Source organism: Maniola jurtina, chromosome 11 (assembly GCF_905333055.1).
Source record: "Maniola jurtina chromosome 11, ilManJurt1.1, whole genome shotgun sequence".
NCBI classification, from domain to species: domain Eukaryota; kingdom Metazoa; phylum Arthropoda; class Insecta; order Lepidoptera; family Nymphalidae; genus Maniola; species Maniola jurtina.
This window is the reverse complement of record NC_060039.1, coordinates 13,036,639-13,054,819: the sequence shown is the minus strand read 5'-3', so window position 1 is coordinate 13,054,819 and position 18,181 is coordinate 13,036,639. Positions and strand designations below refer to the sequence as shown.

The 18,181-nt window shown below is 37.9% G+C and overlaps 1 protein-coding gene and 1 long non-coding RNA gene across 8 annotated transcripts in view; both read left to right on the top strand.

The window, feature by feature from the left end:
• LOC123869656 (CUGBP Elav-like family member 4) overlaps positions 1 to 18,181 on the top strand; it is an 895,280-nt gene that overhangs the window by 800,016 nt on the left and 77,083 nt on the right. The gene's annotated exons all lie outside the window — the stretch shown is intronic.
• Positions 5,480 to 17,599, top strand: LOC123869666. Its single transcript, XR_006796940.1, has 3 exons — positions 5,480 to 5,604; positions 13,071 to 13,076; positions 17,588 to 17,599. It is a non-coding gene; the product is annotated as an uncharacterized LOC123869666 (long non-coding RNA).

The following is an 18,181-nucleotide window of genomic DNA, read 5'->3' as shown; positions in this document are numbered from 1 at the left end:
CGCAATAACTCTGTACTTCTAAACGGTCCATTTTCGCGGGATTCGTATTCAGCACACGGCGGGCTATAGTCGGGCTATATCTTTTTATATCTTTCACAGTCTTAATAATATCACGTTTACATTTTGTCTGACGTAGTCTTTCTCTACTTTCTAACGTTTTAAGCGAAGCTTATTAAATTGCTATTAAGAGATGGAGATCTAATTAATTTATTTTTATAAGAATATTAGCCATATTATTTAGCCTTAATATTAATAATATTCTGATTGTATCTATTTTATCGGTTCGTAAAATTTTTGTTCTGTCTCTTTTACTTTACTGATATAACTTTTAATGTCTTAATTTTGTGTACAAAATCAAGTTTGCAATTAGACATTGTGAGGTCTACATCTCCTGAGGATGCTCCGGTGTCGGGGCGAAACGCGCGTCGAGTGGTGTTGGAATTTGTGTGGTGCTGCGTACCATACAGATTTCGTTGGTTTACCGGATTATAGCAAATTAAGCTTTTATATCATTCTTGTATATCATGGACTTCCGCAAAATAACACCTGCTTCTATAATACGTGTACAAAATCGTTAATACTAATAGAAGCGCTGCTTTTACGCCATAGTTGCTATAAAAATCGATGCGTGAAAGTGTAAACGCGCTACGAATGCTCAAGACTGCAAAGTGCTTATAAAGTGGTCCTAAAGCAACATAGTAGGGCAACCTTAGGCGTTTTTGTGGACGTGCGATTTGCCCCATAGCACTCGTTAAAAGCCGCGATAGCCCAGTGGTTAGGACGTCCGCCTCCTATTTGGGGAGTCGGGGCTTCGATTCCGGCCACGTACTAGACGTACGTGGCTCTCTACAAGTTGTCCTCCCTGAAATAAACACATTTCATTTCATGTCAATATGGAACTGTCATTCACATTTTTCCTCAAAGCCATGTCAAATATTTTCCAGCAAACAGCCTTTGACGGCTACTTCATTATTCCAAGAAACAACAACAAACAAGCAGTTAAACGTACAACATAAAAAGCTGCCAACGAAATTCCAATACTGTTTTTTAAACATATAACGCGCAATATCCCAAGCTCCATAAAGACCCCAGTGTTTAAACAAGCAACATCAAAGGCTTATGATATTGCGTTCGATAAGGCTGTGTCCACACAGAAATGTGAACTTCTAGGGGCGTGGATATATGACGTGATCAGAAGTGCTAGTATCATTTTTAGGGTTCCGTACCTCAAAAGGCGAAAAGGAACCCTTCTAAGACCACTTCTTTGTTTGTTTGTCGTCAAAGAGAATCAAAACCTATATGGCACTTCAATAGGAGGACCTATACCTAGAATCATGAAAGGCAGGTAGCCAATCCCTTATAGCATAAATAAAAGAAAAAATCCGAAAACCGTGAACTTGTGGTCACATCACAAAAAAAAAGTGTTATTTCTTGTACGGAACCCTTCTTCAGTGAGTCCGACTTGCACTTAATTGGTTTTTTATTGTAAAGTTTCTTACTGATTCTTCATCCATAGTTTTAATTTCCATTCATCAAATTCATGTCGGCACTCCCCATGGCCTGCCAATTTATTTTTATTTGTTAAAGTTTTGTCGTATTACCGTGAAAAGCTAGGGCGTTTCAGCTAGTACAATGTACTATATGAAAAAACCTTTGATGCTTCCATCTTTATTGAGTCCCTGATATTACCAATCTAGAGAGATCCAATAAAAATGAGACCGCCATATTTAAATAAGGTAACATCAAAGGTGAGCTTCGTTCATAATGTTGTGTGCGGAACGCTGTCGATAACGAGTGATGTGTATGACAGCTGAAGTACATAATATTATATCGACAATAGATATACTGAGGCATGTAAACGTCTATTTGAGGTTTATTAGCTCAAAATGTAGTTGAGGGCGTATTGAAATCCATACTCGATGCCTTATAGAAACCTATCAGGGGTAGGTATGGGTTTAATGAAACTGCCATAGTTAGCCCGCTTCCATCTTCGACTGCATCGTCACTTGCCATCAGGTGAGATCGCAGTAAATGGCTTACTTGTAAAAGAATAAAAATAAAAATAACCTCTGTACGCCAGTAAGCCCCCTATCATTACCTACGCGATTAATAAGAAGAGGTCACGACCCCCAGCAGTGAAGAATACCACAAAAAGAAAGAAAAAGATAGAGAGACTATCTTCTATATCCTAGTTGGTACCTACCTTCGCAGTTTTAACATTATGGGACAATTTCTGAATCATAACAAGTGTACGTTAGAAATTTATAACACCCCCACCCCTGACAAGTGAAGGTTACAGTAACTAGAAAAGAGCTGATAACTTTCAAACGGCTGAACCGATTTTCTTGAATTATAGCTAAGAACACTCTCGATCAAGCCACCTTTCAAATAAAAAAAAACTAAATTAAAATCGATTTATTAGTTTAAAAACAAAGCTTTTTCTGACAAACATAATATCCTAATATATTTACATTATTTACTAGTAAAGGTCTCTTCGAGAAATGATGGTTTGTATAAAATGATTATATCGCTGAAGAAACAGTGTAGGTAAAATTGTATTCAAGGATATGTACCTAAATCTTTTTCGTGGGCAAATAAAAATAGTAAGCAGACGCTTACATTTATTTTAACTTCGGCGCTATTCTCTAAACATACAGCCTCGCCTTTAAAGCTGATGCAGCGACGAATTGAAACTCATAAAGGTTGAATAAAGATTTTGAAAACATTCCTGGGTGTACTTTTTAATCGATAGCAAAATCTGCTTTTAATAGTGATCTCATTTGAAAATGACAATGCAATCGAAAATATATTTAATAATTTTACTGCAATATTTCTCTCAAATGTCAGAATTATTTACGATATTTAGATAAAGCCCATTTTATACCATGTAGACCAGGTCTATTTAATATGATTTTCCAGTTCAATTTTTTTGATTGACGTGAGATGAGAGAGATAAAATAACTTGTTTGTAGTCAGACAGATCTGCTCTCCTAAAAGAGGTATGCAAGTTTAAGAGACCTAATGGTTCCGGTTAAATATTACAGGTTATCTGTATGTCATACTGGAATACAAAATCTTTGGGCAATAGAGCTTTACAGAATTAATTTTTAATTCAGTTTACCGGCGAACTCTACGACGAAGACGACTAACTAATCGTTTATAGAATAGGTAACACAGCTGACCTTAAAGGCAAGCGTGATAACAACTCAAAGAAAGAAGCCAGTAAATATCTTAAAAACGTATAATTTCCTTTCTAAAGAACAACGTAAAAACATTAATGTCTTTTCACCTGTCCGGACTGGAGGCACGCGAACGTTTTTTGTCAAACAAATGGCTAGAAGCTCTTCGTATATTTGTACGCACCGATAAGACAACGCATAGACCCATGGCTTAATTGCTCACGATAAGTATTTGGAAGTTACAGTAGCTACAAGCTACAAGCGACAAGCGACTTGATCAAAGTTTCGACTCTCAATAGCTCAACGGTTAGGTAAGGGCTGAGATTTAAATATGTACGGAAGCTGTCAAGATTATCAAACAAATGGCTAGAAGCTCTTCATGTATCTGTAGGCACTGATAAGACAACGCATAGACCCATGGCTTAATTGCTCACGATAAGTATTTGGAAGTTACAGTAGCTACAAGCTACAAGCGACAAGCGACTTGATCAAAGTTTCGACTCTCAATAGCTCAACGGTTAGGTAAGGGTTGAGATTTAAATATGTACGGAAGCTGTCAAGATTATCAAACAAATGGCTAGAAGCTCTTCATGTATCTGTACGCACTGATAAGACAACTCATAGACTCGTGGCTTCATTGCTCACGATAAGTATTTGGAAGTTACAATAGCTACAAGCTACAAGCGACAAACGGCTACAAAATCTCAACTTTCTGACTCAACGATCAAGGGTTGAGATCTGGTAAGCGTTCTCATAAGCTGCCTATAATTTCAGGGGTTTTGTTTTGAATCATCAAAGGATATGATGAAAAATGTACTACCCCTAACCTATAAAAAAAAATATACTACAAATTACACTTTTAACACAATAAAAATAGCTTTAATTTTATCACTTGCACCAAATTATAGCAGACACGCAATGTAACTAATTTTTAAGTTACATGAAACTTGTTCGATTCGAAAGTTACGTTTTATTAAATTGCTTTGCGGTTTATTATTTAAATCACACTATAATATTATAAAGGCGAAAGTTTGTATGTGTGTGTGTGTGTGTGTGTGTGTGTGTGTGTGTGTATGTTTGTTACTCCTTCACGCAAAAACTACTGAACGGATTTGGCTGAAATTTGGAATGGAGATAGATAATATCCTGGATTAGCACATAGGCTACTTTTTATCCCGGAAAATCTAAGATTTCCCACGGGATTTCGAAAAACCTAAATCCGCGCGGGCGAAGTCGCGGGCGTCGGCTAGTAATTAATAATACAAGTGGATAGAACAAAGATTACTATTCTTAGAGTTTTATATAATTCTAGGCTCCAATTATTCGTTTTAACAAATTACTCGGTCGAATTCAAGGTAACTTCTTAGTACGATTAAAATAAGAAGTTGTTTAAGGTCAAAGTATGTTTTAGCTCTCTACATCTACTTCGGAATACTTTTTTTACAGAAAAATTAGTAACGAAGCCAAAAGTTATTCATACTTAATTTCTTATTGACTCGATTCACGCTGTTTTATTTTCTAAGAATGTTATTTAAGTCTTGTTTAGTCATCCATTTAGAAATTATAAATTCCCAAACTGTCCCTGCCAGGAATCGAACCTGGACCTGCATATTATAATACCACAGTGCACTCAACACAGCGCCAGAGAGGTTTTCATTCACAATATACCTATTATACTTACTTACATTTATTTACAGTAAAAAATACGCGCTGAATTGAGTACCTCACCCTTTTAAGAAGTCGGTTAAAACTTAAAACAAAAGGTTTTCAGTTTCACAAGGTACTTACTTCACTTTTCACTCTGTGGTCGGGTAAGAAGAATCAGTTTTACTTTATCAAGTGAAGAAAATGCCTCGTAAATCCAGCACCGATTATTGAGGGAAGGAAAGCATCTGAAGTCATTCGAATTTAGACGATCCAACTCACCCTAACAATGGATACGCGTACACCCTTCATGACCATAAAATATTATCCAGGTACTAGCTCGGAACTGTTTGATTTTCCGGGATAAAAAGTAGCATATGCCACTCTCCAGGTCTTTAACTATACCCGTGCAAGAAATCACGTCGATCCATTGCTCCTTGCAATTTAATTGAAGGATGAGATACTTCGTAGTATGAATATGGTATTATATACTCGTTGTTCTCTTTCTTCCTTTCATTGCTCCCTTCGTAGAAATGACGTTCGAACACTGTTCTAGGTTGGTACTTAAATTTGCTACATAGGCTTGTTTTTTTTTTCGTTTGTGATTTGTGTATTTGTAATTTATGGTGGTGATAGTAAAAAAAATACCCGGCTGAGTTTGTTGTGGGCTCTTCTCAGACCTGAGCACGTTTGGAACCCTCGTAGCTTTAGTTTCAAGTTAACGTAGTTAATTATCACCGCTATATCTTTTTACAAATCTTACAATTCTGCCCATCAAAAGGTACCAACAATAGATACCTACTTTGAATTAATGATTTTGAGTTTTTGATTTTTTTTTGAGTTTTATTGTAAGTCGTAGGCAGTGTACGAGGTCCGCATTTCGCAGTCCTCTCGATGAGTGAGCTGACGACCGGAAAAATAATGAGCGGCTCAACCGAGCGACACGATACGACGCTACGTGTACCTACGACCGGCGTAGCATCTCGTAGCACCTAGCTACCTTAAATATTGCATATATACAGTATGATAAATATTACCGTGAGATTCCACTAGTCGCTTATCCATATCCAAAAGTCTGTGTGCCTGTCTGTCTGTCTGCCTGCTTGTTTTTCACGGCCTATCCATGAAACCGATTTAGACTAAAAGCTTGCATCTGGGAACGGACACAGGCTACTTATTGCCTCGGAAAATCAAAGAGTTTTTGATTAAATTTGGTACAGAAATAGCTTGCATCCCGGAGATGGGCAAAAGCTACATTTAACCCGGAAAATCAAAGAGTTTCCACGGGACTTTTAAAAACCTTTACTGTAAAGCCGTGGGCATCATCTAGTGTTTAGTAAACAGAATCTTATGACATAGTCACGATTATTGATTACTCTAGAGCGTTTTCGATCTTTGAGCGTAATATATTATTATACAAAGATAGAAGTAAAATTCTGTAGATAGTGTAGTACATTAGTACCTACTTGTCAATATATAATACAAACAATCTTCTATTACCTACAAAAATTGATGTCTCATTTAATAAAGTATACTATATCAGGTACCAAACGCACATTTCACCGTTATCATTACAACATTAACCTAATGTGAATTGCTGATGTCTTGAAAACTCAATCCACGGAACAGAACGTAATTGCCGATACAAGATAAAGGTGTTACTATTTCAACGCGTTTGTATCATTTATTCCAACCACACGAAAATCAATCTTATCACATCGGAATTAAACACGTTATTGCTCGTTTGGTCTACAAATGTATACCACTACTTTGATAGTGCGAAAGTAATTGTGCGTGAGGGAAAAACGGCTATAACTCAGTATTAACAAGGATGTTTATCGCCTGGAGTAATTATGGAGTTGTCGTGTTGATAGGTGGACTGACTGTAAGACGCCGAGGCGCAATAGTGATAACGCCCACGACCGTCGGTCACGCAAGGCCTCTGAAACCAGATAGCTTGATAGACTAGGTCTTTAAGTGATCCACGTATATTTCCGACCAACTTTTTTATTTTATTACGGTTATATCAGAGGGCTTTTCGTATAAACTCTTATAATATGGATGTCGGGAATGGTAACGCCTCTTTCAGACTTGAGAGAGGCTGGAATGATGAGGACCAGCCCCTAGGTTACGGTAAAATGCAACTACAGTGTGACGATCGCAATCATATCTGATTGGCCGACACTCGCTCACCATTGGCTAAAACGCATCGTTGCAACGAGAATTCAACCAATCAGAACAATTGCGATTGTAATAATTTGATGCAGATTTTCCGGGATTGAAGACTGTGGCGTGTGGAAGTCCCTACAAGGAACCTATACGTAGCAGTAGACGTCTATCGGTTGATGTTGATGACGATGGTTGTATACATTTAATAAAAACCCTTACCTTTTAGAAAAAAACCATAGTCTTTCTGCTGTAAATGTTTTACGTTGTCGGTCCAAGATAAAGGGGATGTCACTCACAACTCATTACACTTCATTGGCAGGCGTCCCGCGATCCGAGCGAGCGTTTGTGTTGTTTGTAACCCGTGGAACGATTAATTTGATAGAACCACATTTTTTTTCATTGAGAGTGACACCTTTCGACGACCGTTCGACCTCTATCATCGTAGCCTCAAAGTTTGTAGACAGACCGTAGGCTACATAATAGAACTTTCCTTATTTATGTGACTATGTACCTAATTGAGTTATATTATAGAATATACTCGTACTACGGAAAGTTTCCAATAAACAAAATTTGACAAAGTCTTATTTTTGGAGTAAATTATTTCTTAATTAAACAAAAAAGTACGTACGTAGTAAGTTTTAATACATATATCTTGAAAAATGACGTCTATACAAACTTTTACCTACCTCTTCTAAAACTGAACGCCTATACGTCAAAGTAACCTATTGTAAAATTCTAATTTCTAAACATAGCGGCTTAGGCTGTGCGTTGATAAACCATTCAGTCAGTCAGTCTGTCAGTCAGTCAGTCAGTCAGTCAGTAGTCAGGACAAGATTTAAGCATAAGTATAGATCAAAGATAGACGAGTAAAGGTAAAGGTATAGTATAGTTACTAGAGATACTAAGCGCTGTTACAGGTAAAGAGTGCTTGTAATTATTTTACCCGTTCGCTTTTACGGATCCACTGGCCTTTTCTAGTTGCTTGTCGCACTAACCGTTCCATTGCCGCTTATTAGCCGGGACTCCCCGGGACAAAGGGCCGGGAGAAGTTCCCGCGTCTTTGTTCCCCTCACATAACAGCATTGAAAATGAAACAATGGAGGGAACTTTCTTTCATCAGGTGTTTGCGGGCTTGAATTGATGGAACTGCGCTTGTCGCTTCCACGGACGCGTCCTCAAAATGCTTAATTAGTTCACAAGTTCTGTTGCTACTTTAATTATGGTGATTTAATACCCTACGGGACCCTATTACTAAACCTCCACTCTCCATCCGTCTGTCCATCTGTCTGTCTGCAGCTGGGAGTATCAACTACAATAGCTGGAGCTGAAATTTTCACAGAGTGTGTATTTCTATTGCCGCTATCATCATCATGATCATCATTATTAACCGATAGAAGTCCACTGCTGGACATAGGTCTCTTTGAAAATCCGACTCGCGCTTGACCATTTTTTTTAATTCGATATTAAGGAGTGCAGTGTCTTTGTCTATACTTTATTGAGTTGATGGGTTAGTGTTCAAATGAGAACCAAACTATGTTTATACTATACGGAAAGCACTGCGGATGCGCTAGGAAATCTTCTGTTACAGGTACATCAGATCACACTAATATTATAAAGGCGAAAGTTTGTGTGTGTGCGTGTGTGTGTGTGTGTGTGTGTATGTTTGTTACTCCTTCACGCAAAAACTACTGGACGGATTTGGGAATGGAGATAGATAATATCGTGGATTAGCACATAGGCTACTTTTTATCCCGGAAAATCAAAGAGTACTTAAATCCACGCAGGCGAAGTCGCGGGCATCGGATAGTTGTCGTATAAATCCATATGTAACCTTATGTAAATTGACATATTTTGAGAGCTCACGCAAATCTAAAATCATGTAGAGATAACAGTGGATTTACTGCAGTTACCTGGCAGTTACAAGTTAGTCTAACTGCAATATCTCGTCCATAAATACGGAATATCGTTAGCTGCGTGTGCGAAATAAGATAACAACTTTACACGTATCTCGGGTATCGTTGATGTTCGGTTGAATTCGTTTGCTGGGTGAACCGTGTAACGAATTAGAGCTCTGGTGTGACGCCATGTTGAAGTAATGTTGAACCGTAGGTGTATCTCTACAACTGCTGAGTATTATCTAGATATTTACTCACTAGGTTAGATGTGTTATGTATTCTCGCGGCCAACTTTTAGCAATTTCAAAATATTCATCATCATCATCATCTCCACTACTTAATATGGGTCTCCTCTTATAAAGTACTAGCTGACGCCCGCGACTTCATCCGCGTGGATTTAGGTTTTTCGAAATCCCGTGGGAACTCTTTGATTTTCCGAAATAAAAAGTAGCCTATGTGCTAATGCAGGATATTATCTATCTCCATTCCAAATTTCAGCCGAAACCGTTCAGTGGTTTTTGCGTGAAGGAGTAACAAACATACACACACACATACACACACACACACACATACAAAATTTCGCCTTTATAATATTAGTGTGATAGTCCACCATGTTGGCAAAGTGCAGAATACTAGACTACATACCTTTGAGAACATTATGACGAACTTTCATGCATGCAGGTTTTGTCACGATGTTTTCCTTCGCCGTAAAAGCAAAAATACCTAAGTATTAGATACAAATTTGTTATTTCAACAAAAACAAGTTTTCATGCACCTCCTTACCAATGTATGTTTTATTACATAAAACCTATAAAAGTTGGAATTCCCTAACGGAAGTTTACAGTACTAACTCTAAAACCGTATTCCGATTGGCAATCGGGAGTCTATTCACATTCCCCACTGTACAAGTCGGCAACTGATAAGAACTCCAATGAAACACCCAACTTTGCTCACGCCCTTATCACCCGCGCTTTGAAATATTGCCCAATTTTTGCCACTTGAAAGTATGACGGAGAACCAGAAGACTAAGTTAGTTGGGACAGGTATTTTTAGTAGGCCCGTGTTAGGTACATTTTTGACTTTTATTAAGCTTTGAACAGTGAATTTTAAAGAATTACTTTTTGATTCATTAGGTCTGTATATCTGATACTCGCCTTCCGAATCAAAAAAGAAAGAAAAAACGAAAAAGAATCATCATCACTCATCACCAGCTCACTACTGAGAACAGAACTCTTTCCAGAATGAGAAGGTAAGCCATAATCTGCCACGCTGGTTCAGTGCGGATCAGCAGATTTGCAGCAGCGCCATTTAGAATATTATGGGGTGATCCTCAGACAGGTTCATCACGATGTGTTTTTTTTACCGTTAAAGCAAGTGATATTTAATTACTTAAAATACGCACTCCGAAAAGAAGAGGTACGTGCCCTGTTAGGAAATACTCGTACCTAATCCATTGAGTGGTTATTATTATTTATCAATAAATTAGCAGGATAGTATGAAACAGTGAACATAATACTTTATCGTAGCAGCTTACGCTCGCCCTAAGCAACCCCACTTGTAAATCTCCCGACTACGTATTTAATTAACTATCTCCTTACGCGATCCTAAAGGGAAAGAATCGGGTGTAACAAGATATTTTAAGACACTTAAAGACTCTAATTGATAAGCTAATATTCCCGTATAACGTTAATTGCGCTCCAAGGGCCGTAAGCGATGCCGGTATTACGTATTTAGGGACGAAATTTCGACGTATTTAGAGAGATCTTAAGATTTGTGAGAGTTCGTACTTAGAGCTATATAGGTGCTTCTGTTTAATTTTGTATAAGTACAGAAAAATGCTATCATCCTCTATATAATACTAATATTATAATACCAAGTTATCACTACCCATGTTATAAATGCAAAAGTGTCTTTGTTTGTTGGTTTGGCCTTCAATCATGCCACAATAGAGCAACGGATTGGCCTGATTTTTTTACATAAATATGGTTGAAAACCTGGAAAATGACATAAGCTGGTTTTTACCCCGAAGAGTTCCCACGGGTTTTGGAAATCTAAATTCTACGTGGGCGAAGTCGCGGGCATCAGCTAATCATTAATATTAAGTAAAATCAATGAATAGCCTAGTGGTTAAGACGTGTTTTATTAGGGAGATAGGGGGTTTGATCCCGGGCACGCATCTCTCACTTTTCAGAAATAAATTGACACGCCCGTATATACGTAACGTAACTACAAATACTGCGACGCACGGCACACAGTCATATCTACAATTTATATAGACAGGCACAAAGTCAAAGCTTCGTTACGAATTCGAAATTCGTATAAAGCAATTGTGAAGGCAGAAGCAAACAGTAAAATTAAAGATCGTTCATCCCGCGCCAGTGCGCATAGATTTTGTTTACACATTCGAGAGAACTGGGGAACTTTGCGGGAAGTTTAAAATGAAGGATGGGGTTCAGGCTTGTAACATTATTGAATTTCCAACTAGAACACCTTTTATGTACGTTCCTCTTGTATGTAAAGTTGGTACGACGAGAAAAGTTCTCTTAGTGTTGATGTGAAAAAATGTTCCTGTAAGTACCTAAATGTTACCTGCTGATAAAAAAGCTGTAGCCTATCCAATAAGGGTTTAGTATTAACTAGTAAAAGCAGAATTTAATGAAATACGTGTACTGGGTACGTAATCCATACCTACTAATATTATAAATGCGAAATTGTGTCTGTCTGTCCGCTGCCTTTTCACGGTCCACCGATTTTGATAAAATTGGGTACAAAGAGAGCTTGGATCCTGGGAACGGACTTTGGAGGACTTGTCAAAATAGCACTATTTTGACGACTTCTTCAAAAAGACCTTAATCTATTTCTGACGTCACACGATTTTTTCAGTAAACTGAAAGTAATTGGTTATGCCCCTTGCGTTTCGTTTCGGCACTCGCGTTGTTATAAGAAAGAGAGATAGGATATAAAAGTAACGCAAAAGAAAGAGAGGTATTCATTAAATATTAAGCTGCGGCGCTATACACCTTAAAGTGTCGTAACAAGCGTCGCTATTTATCTAAAAGTCTTTGCGGAGTGATTATTCTGTACATGGAAGGTACTAAGTATAAAGTATTCTCGTGGTATACGATCACTTTTAAAAGTATTTGCACAGAGACCCACAGTGAATTTTTACGCAAGCTTGCGATCAAAAATACATCACGGCATTTCTTATTCAGCAAAATAATGTAAGCGGGATCCCTTAAACACGAAATCTATTACGCAAAAATCTCCCTAGGGACGACATGTTCTTATAGGCCCTTGTCTTATGTTGGTTTAAGAACGAATACTCTTAAAAAAAAAAGATGGTAATATTATGTTTTTTTAATCTGTGACAAGAGGGTTGGCAACATTATGTTTTTTTTTTCATCTTCAATCCTTGCGCTTGAATACAAGTCCTCGTCTAATGGCTCAGTGGTTAAGGAAGTGGATTAAATTCTTGGAACTAGGTTCACTCAGTTAATTGGGGCGATAATATTTAATTAGGTAATCTTAAATCTTAAGCTACCAGGATATACTGCACGTTGTACCAAACATGAACCTTGTTGGATAGAATCAGGCGGTCATGTTTAGCAAGAAACAGTTAAAAATTATTTTGCTATAATCCTTTTATTTTGTAACTGCATGTTTGACTATACAGATTTTATCTGTTGGCGGATTATAGCAAAATAATTTTTAACTGTTTCTTGATGAACCTTGTTGTTCCTTGTATATCATTGCTTTTTACTAGACGTTCATAAAGTGACGCCTATTCAATACATCAAAATATTGAGATAAAACTTCTTGTATGAAAATTTTACATTACTAAAAAACCGTTTTCATTGAAAAGCTGGAATAAAACACGCCGTAATCACAAAATATATCTACCATTATATGTATTCCGAGACACGTACAAAAATGTCATGACTATGTAATTCCCTCTCATCTACATTTTGATGCGAGTTTAGTAACTCGAGGAATACCTATTCCATACGCAAATAATTCCGCCTTCGTCGCTCGCCAGGAAAAAGTATATTCGATGAGAATTTTGCGGTCTATCCGTGGATAATTTGTGAAGATGTTTGCTGATATAATTCAATCATATTGAAGCTGGAGCGGCGAGATTTGGGAACCTACTTTTATGCTTCAAAAATTATTTTTATTGGCACAGAGTAAAGTATGATATTTATTACTTTTATTCATGAAGCTTGTAGGTAGACACGACTTAGTATTTAAAATTTAATTCTTGCCAACCAGTTAGATAAAACAAAAATGTTTTTTTGAAAAAGTTCCCCAACTGTAAGTAGTTAGAACAATACTCTGATGAAATGACAAGGAGTCATGATGCGAAGAATTGCATCACTTTTTGCGTCAACTTTTTCACCTGTCTTCATGTATTTGTCAATGTTAAGAGCTGAGTGCTTAGGTTAAATGGAACACAAGTCTTCCTCAAATATTTACTGGGACGACAACGTAATTCATCAAAGGTCTCTTTGTTTTTTGTGTGCCCCTGTTTCTTTACGCGTTATCGGAACAAGTATTGACAACACGGGGTCTTTGGGCTAACGGGTTCTTTGCCAAAGGGAAATTGACTATATAGGTAGCCCGATTATAAAAATTCCGAACAAATGAACTGGCGGGTCACCTGATGATAAGTGATTACCACGTACCACGATGTTAAGTGGTTACCATTTATCACGTATCGGCGTCGCGCGTCGCTGTACCGCTAAGGCTACCTTAAAATTAAATATCTACTAACTTCAATTTTAGAGTTCCGTATACCCGAAGGGTGCCAATGGGAGCTACTAAGAAGCCTCCGCTGTCCATCCGTCTGTCCTGCTGCCTGTCAGTGAACTGTATCTTATGAACCCTCCAACCACCCATGGCCCCACCAACTTCTCGGTTATATGGGCCGAATCGCGGGAGAGCCCCCCGGTACTTGCTCTGGGCGTGTTTCCCAGGGGCGCATTCTTGACTCCCTACAAATTATTTATCTCCTCCTTGTCCCTTTGGTCTTTCTCCCCTTTCTGGGGCAGACGAACACTATCACGCAGATCCCCGCGTGCCACGCGGTCCGGATCCGTTCCTCTCCTTAAGCGCTGGTCCTTGATCACGGCTCCGAGCTGTTCCGCCTCTTGTGCCATTGGTGCGCGAACTCCCGTAGCTTTCCGAAGTTTTCTGCCGTTGCAACGAGGTCCTGGTAGTAGACCGGACCCTCCTCCTCACGAACGATCCCGTCCAGCAGGGCGCGCCGGAGGTCCTCGTATACCGCACACTCCCACAAGACATGGTGAAGGTCCTCCTCCGCCAGTCCACGCAGACACACACCACTATCAACAAGACACATATCATGCAGGCGCTTGTTGAAGCACCCATGGCCATGTATCTTATGAACCGTAAATATGTAGAGAATTGAAATTTTCACAGTGTGTATCTATTCGTATTAGTGCTATAATAACAAATAATAAAATTTTAGCAATGACCGCCATGCAAATTTAACAAAAACTACCGTTAAATCTTGTACGATGGTATGGAAACCCAACTCGCACTTGACCGGTTTTTTTTATGGATACTTAACTATATTTCACCGAAATTTCCACTCGAAACACAAAAGTTTCCTCTTGAAAAATGAGAAAAACAATTTAACAGTCGCAAGAGTACGTGACGGCGAATAATAACGTCTTTAGATAAAGTCGCCATTAAGCAATAAACTATTTTATATCTGACGCCGAGCTTTGAGTCGAGAGCGGTCGAGTGCCAAACTTTTAAAAATATAATGTTTCCGATACATAAAACCATCGAATATTTGTTCGGCGGCGACGCGCAAACATTTCGGGCGGTATCGGTCGACGATAAAGGCCTTTCGGGCGATAAAAACTCATCTGCAAGTTCGGTGGAAAACAGATCCCTGGCCGCTTGCCAGGATACCTGCAGCGCACGCACCCCTAGTACCCACTGCGTGCCAGTGTTACCTATAATGTAGGATATAGGCATAGTTTACCATCGTACTTATAAAACTTATCGTCGGAAAAGAACTTTTGAAATATACTGTAGATATTTTTTATAATCCATATCTGTTCCGCTAAACCAAACTGGACGATAGCGTCCTTTCTAGATTTTATCCCGGAATATCAAAGATTTCCCAGTTGAGAGTTAAAAAAAACCTGTAACTCCTAAAAAACAATTCGGAGCAAGTTGTGATCTACTTATTTGAGTTATTTTTAAAAGACCTTAAATAAAAAGAAGAGGTCCGTAATTCGATGGGTATTTTTATTTGTACCAGTAAGTTGTAACAATAAAGAGAAAAAGAAAGAAAAAATGGACAGGGAAGCACAGTCTTATCTTGCATCAAAGCCCACAATCGCTACCCATCACTACATAGGTAAGTATTATAATATTATGCGAAAGTGTGTATGTTTCTTGGTTTATTGATTTGTGCTTCAATCACGCCACAACAGAGATTTGTATGTAGAAAGTGACGTACCTATGTGATACCTGTTCCGAAAAATCAAAGAATTTGCACGGTATTCTTAAAACCTAAATCCACGTGGACGAAGATAAATTCGATGCGTATTTTGTATCAAAGCCTACAATATTGGTTCATACACCCTACATATATTTATCTTAAACTTTGTCTTTTAATAAATCCTGGTATCATAATATTCAGGGAAAATACTAAGTATAACTTGAAAATAAAAACGTGAACACAATTTGGTAGTAATATTAAAAAGGAATAAATCGCACCTGACTTAGTGAAAATAATAATATTCGGATACGTTAGCTATATTTCACGAATACAGATGCTCAAAGCATCCCTATGTAATAAAAACCAGACGCGGGAATAAAAATATTTCACCATGTTCCACTGTGATATTTTATAAATGGCTCATATACCTACCTACCTGTGCAATAAAAATTATAGAATGTGAAAACTAGTTTCAATATGTTATGTAGATGTAAAGATACACAAGTATAAATTAAAATTTTCAACACCCCCGACAAATCATTTTCAAATAAATAATTATGTATATCTGGGCAACGTCCATCTTGACAGCTTGACATTTGTCAATTGACACTTGAATATTATGAACCTAAGGGTTATCTAACCTTCTTTTCTACAAGAATACTAGAAAATAGCTGATAACTTTTAAACGGCTGAACCAATTTTTTTGGATTATAGCTAAGAACAATCTCGATCAAGCCACCTTTCAAACAAAAAAAAGTAAATTAAAATCGGTTCATTCGTTTAGGCGCTACGATGCCACAGACAGATACACAGATACACAGATACACAGACACACAGATACACACGTCAAACTTATAACACCCCTCTTTTTGGGTCGGGGGTTAAAAATAGGAATTTCTGAATTTCTTTAAGAGAGCTGTCTATATTAGGATCGAAGTACCTAAGTAGTAACGAAGTCTGAAAAATATAAGATTCGAATTACGGCCGTAATCCCACTCTAGTGTTGTACAAGCATTAGGTTTTTAACCCCCAACCCAAAAAGAGAATCTGTGTATCTGTGTATATGTCTGTGGCATCGTAGCTCCTAAACTAATGAACCGATTTTAATTTAGTTTTTTAGGGTTCCGTTTTTCCTTTTGAGGTACGGAACCCTAAAAAAACTAAATTATAGGAACAGGAAATTAAACCTTAACCTGTCTGTTTGTCTGTCTGTCTGTCGAGAAAACCTATAGGGAAGGTAATTCCCGTCGACCTAGAATCATGAAAGGCAGGTAGGTACATCTTATAGCACAAGTAAAGGAATAAATCCGAAAACCGTGAATTTGTGGTTACATCATAAAAAAAAATTAAAATGTGTTTCAAACAAAGCAAGATAACTATACCAAGTGGGGTATCATATTATGAAAGGGCTTTACCTGTATATTCTTAAACAGATTTGTATTTATTTTTATGCATGATAGTTTTTGATTTATCGTGCAAAATGTCGGAAAAAGTACCCGAGTCCGGAACCCTCAGTGCGCGAGTCTGACACGCACTTGGCCGGTTTTAATATTATGGCAATAATAGCGAACTAGGTAAATATACAATACCTTTCCGAGGAATCAGACCCCCATGAAGGTGGCGCCTAGTCGTCGCTCGGGTAGCAAGTACCAATTGTCAAACGTTAAATAGCTTCCGTCATTATTAGTTTCGTCCAAGTTTCTAGCTCGTACGGCAAATTTTTATGTGCACCGAACTTGGGTAATAATATTTTATCTGTAGAAATTAGGAATGTCGGAGCGAAGGTAAGATTCACAGACAATTTGACGATCTTGTTCGTTATTACTTAGGTACTCGGTCTTGTTATGTACCTAGTCTAGGAATCGAATCAGTCTAAATACATATATTAAGGCCTCATTCTTACGAGAGTTTTTTTAACGTTAAAAGCGTTCAAATAGAACAAATGCATCCCCAAGTATCTGTTCACATGTCAACGCTTTAACGCGCACTTTGTATTTTCAGCGCAACGCCGGGTTTTAACGCAACGCTTTTTTAACGCTCGTGCGAATTAGGGCTTATAAAAGGAAAAGCTGACTGACTGACTGATCTAACACACAGCTCAAACTACTGGACGGATCGGGCTATTTGGCAGGCTATTATGACGTTGGCATCCAATAAGGATTTTTGAAAAGATTTTTTTTAATTTATAGACTAGACTAGCGGCTAAGATAGAGCTTGCCTAGAAGTTACCTATTCACTCGTGACTTGAAGGTACCCATATTAAAAGTGGAAGATTATAATACGAAAAGTAAAAAGATTTTTGATTTTTAATCAACCAACTATTTAAATAAGGCTTCCAACAGTGACAGTACAGAAAGTTCTCAAAGTTATTAACTTCCAAATGGGTAAGTAAATGAGTGAGTTCTTATTGAATCAGCTTTAGTGGATTCTTGCGGGGACATAAAAAGTGTAGCAAAAGAGATTGCGACTTTTATCTTTTGTGGGGAATCTTCAAAGGAATTATGCCTGATTGGTTTCATTCGTTACGAGTCCGAGGACACGGTTCATTTAGTTCTGTTGGATTTTATGCCGTTTTCCTTTTGGGCGACCGGATGACGAGGTCCAGTAAGTCGTCCTAGCTCGAGAATAAATTAAATAGGCTTAAGGTTACCCTAGCAGGCACCTCTTAAGATGGGTTAAATGTAGTTTGGCGCGCATTTGAATACTAACCAATAAACCTCAATGTTTGGATACGTTCCAGGAACAATTTTTTTTTATTCAGATACAAGTTAGTCCTTGACTGCAATCTCACCTGGTGGTAAGTGATGATGCAGTCT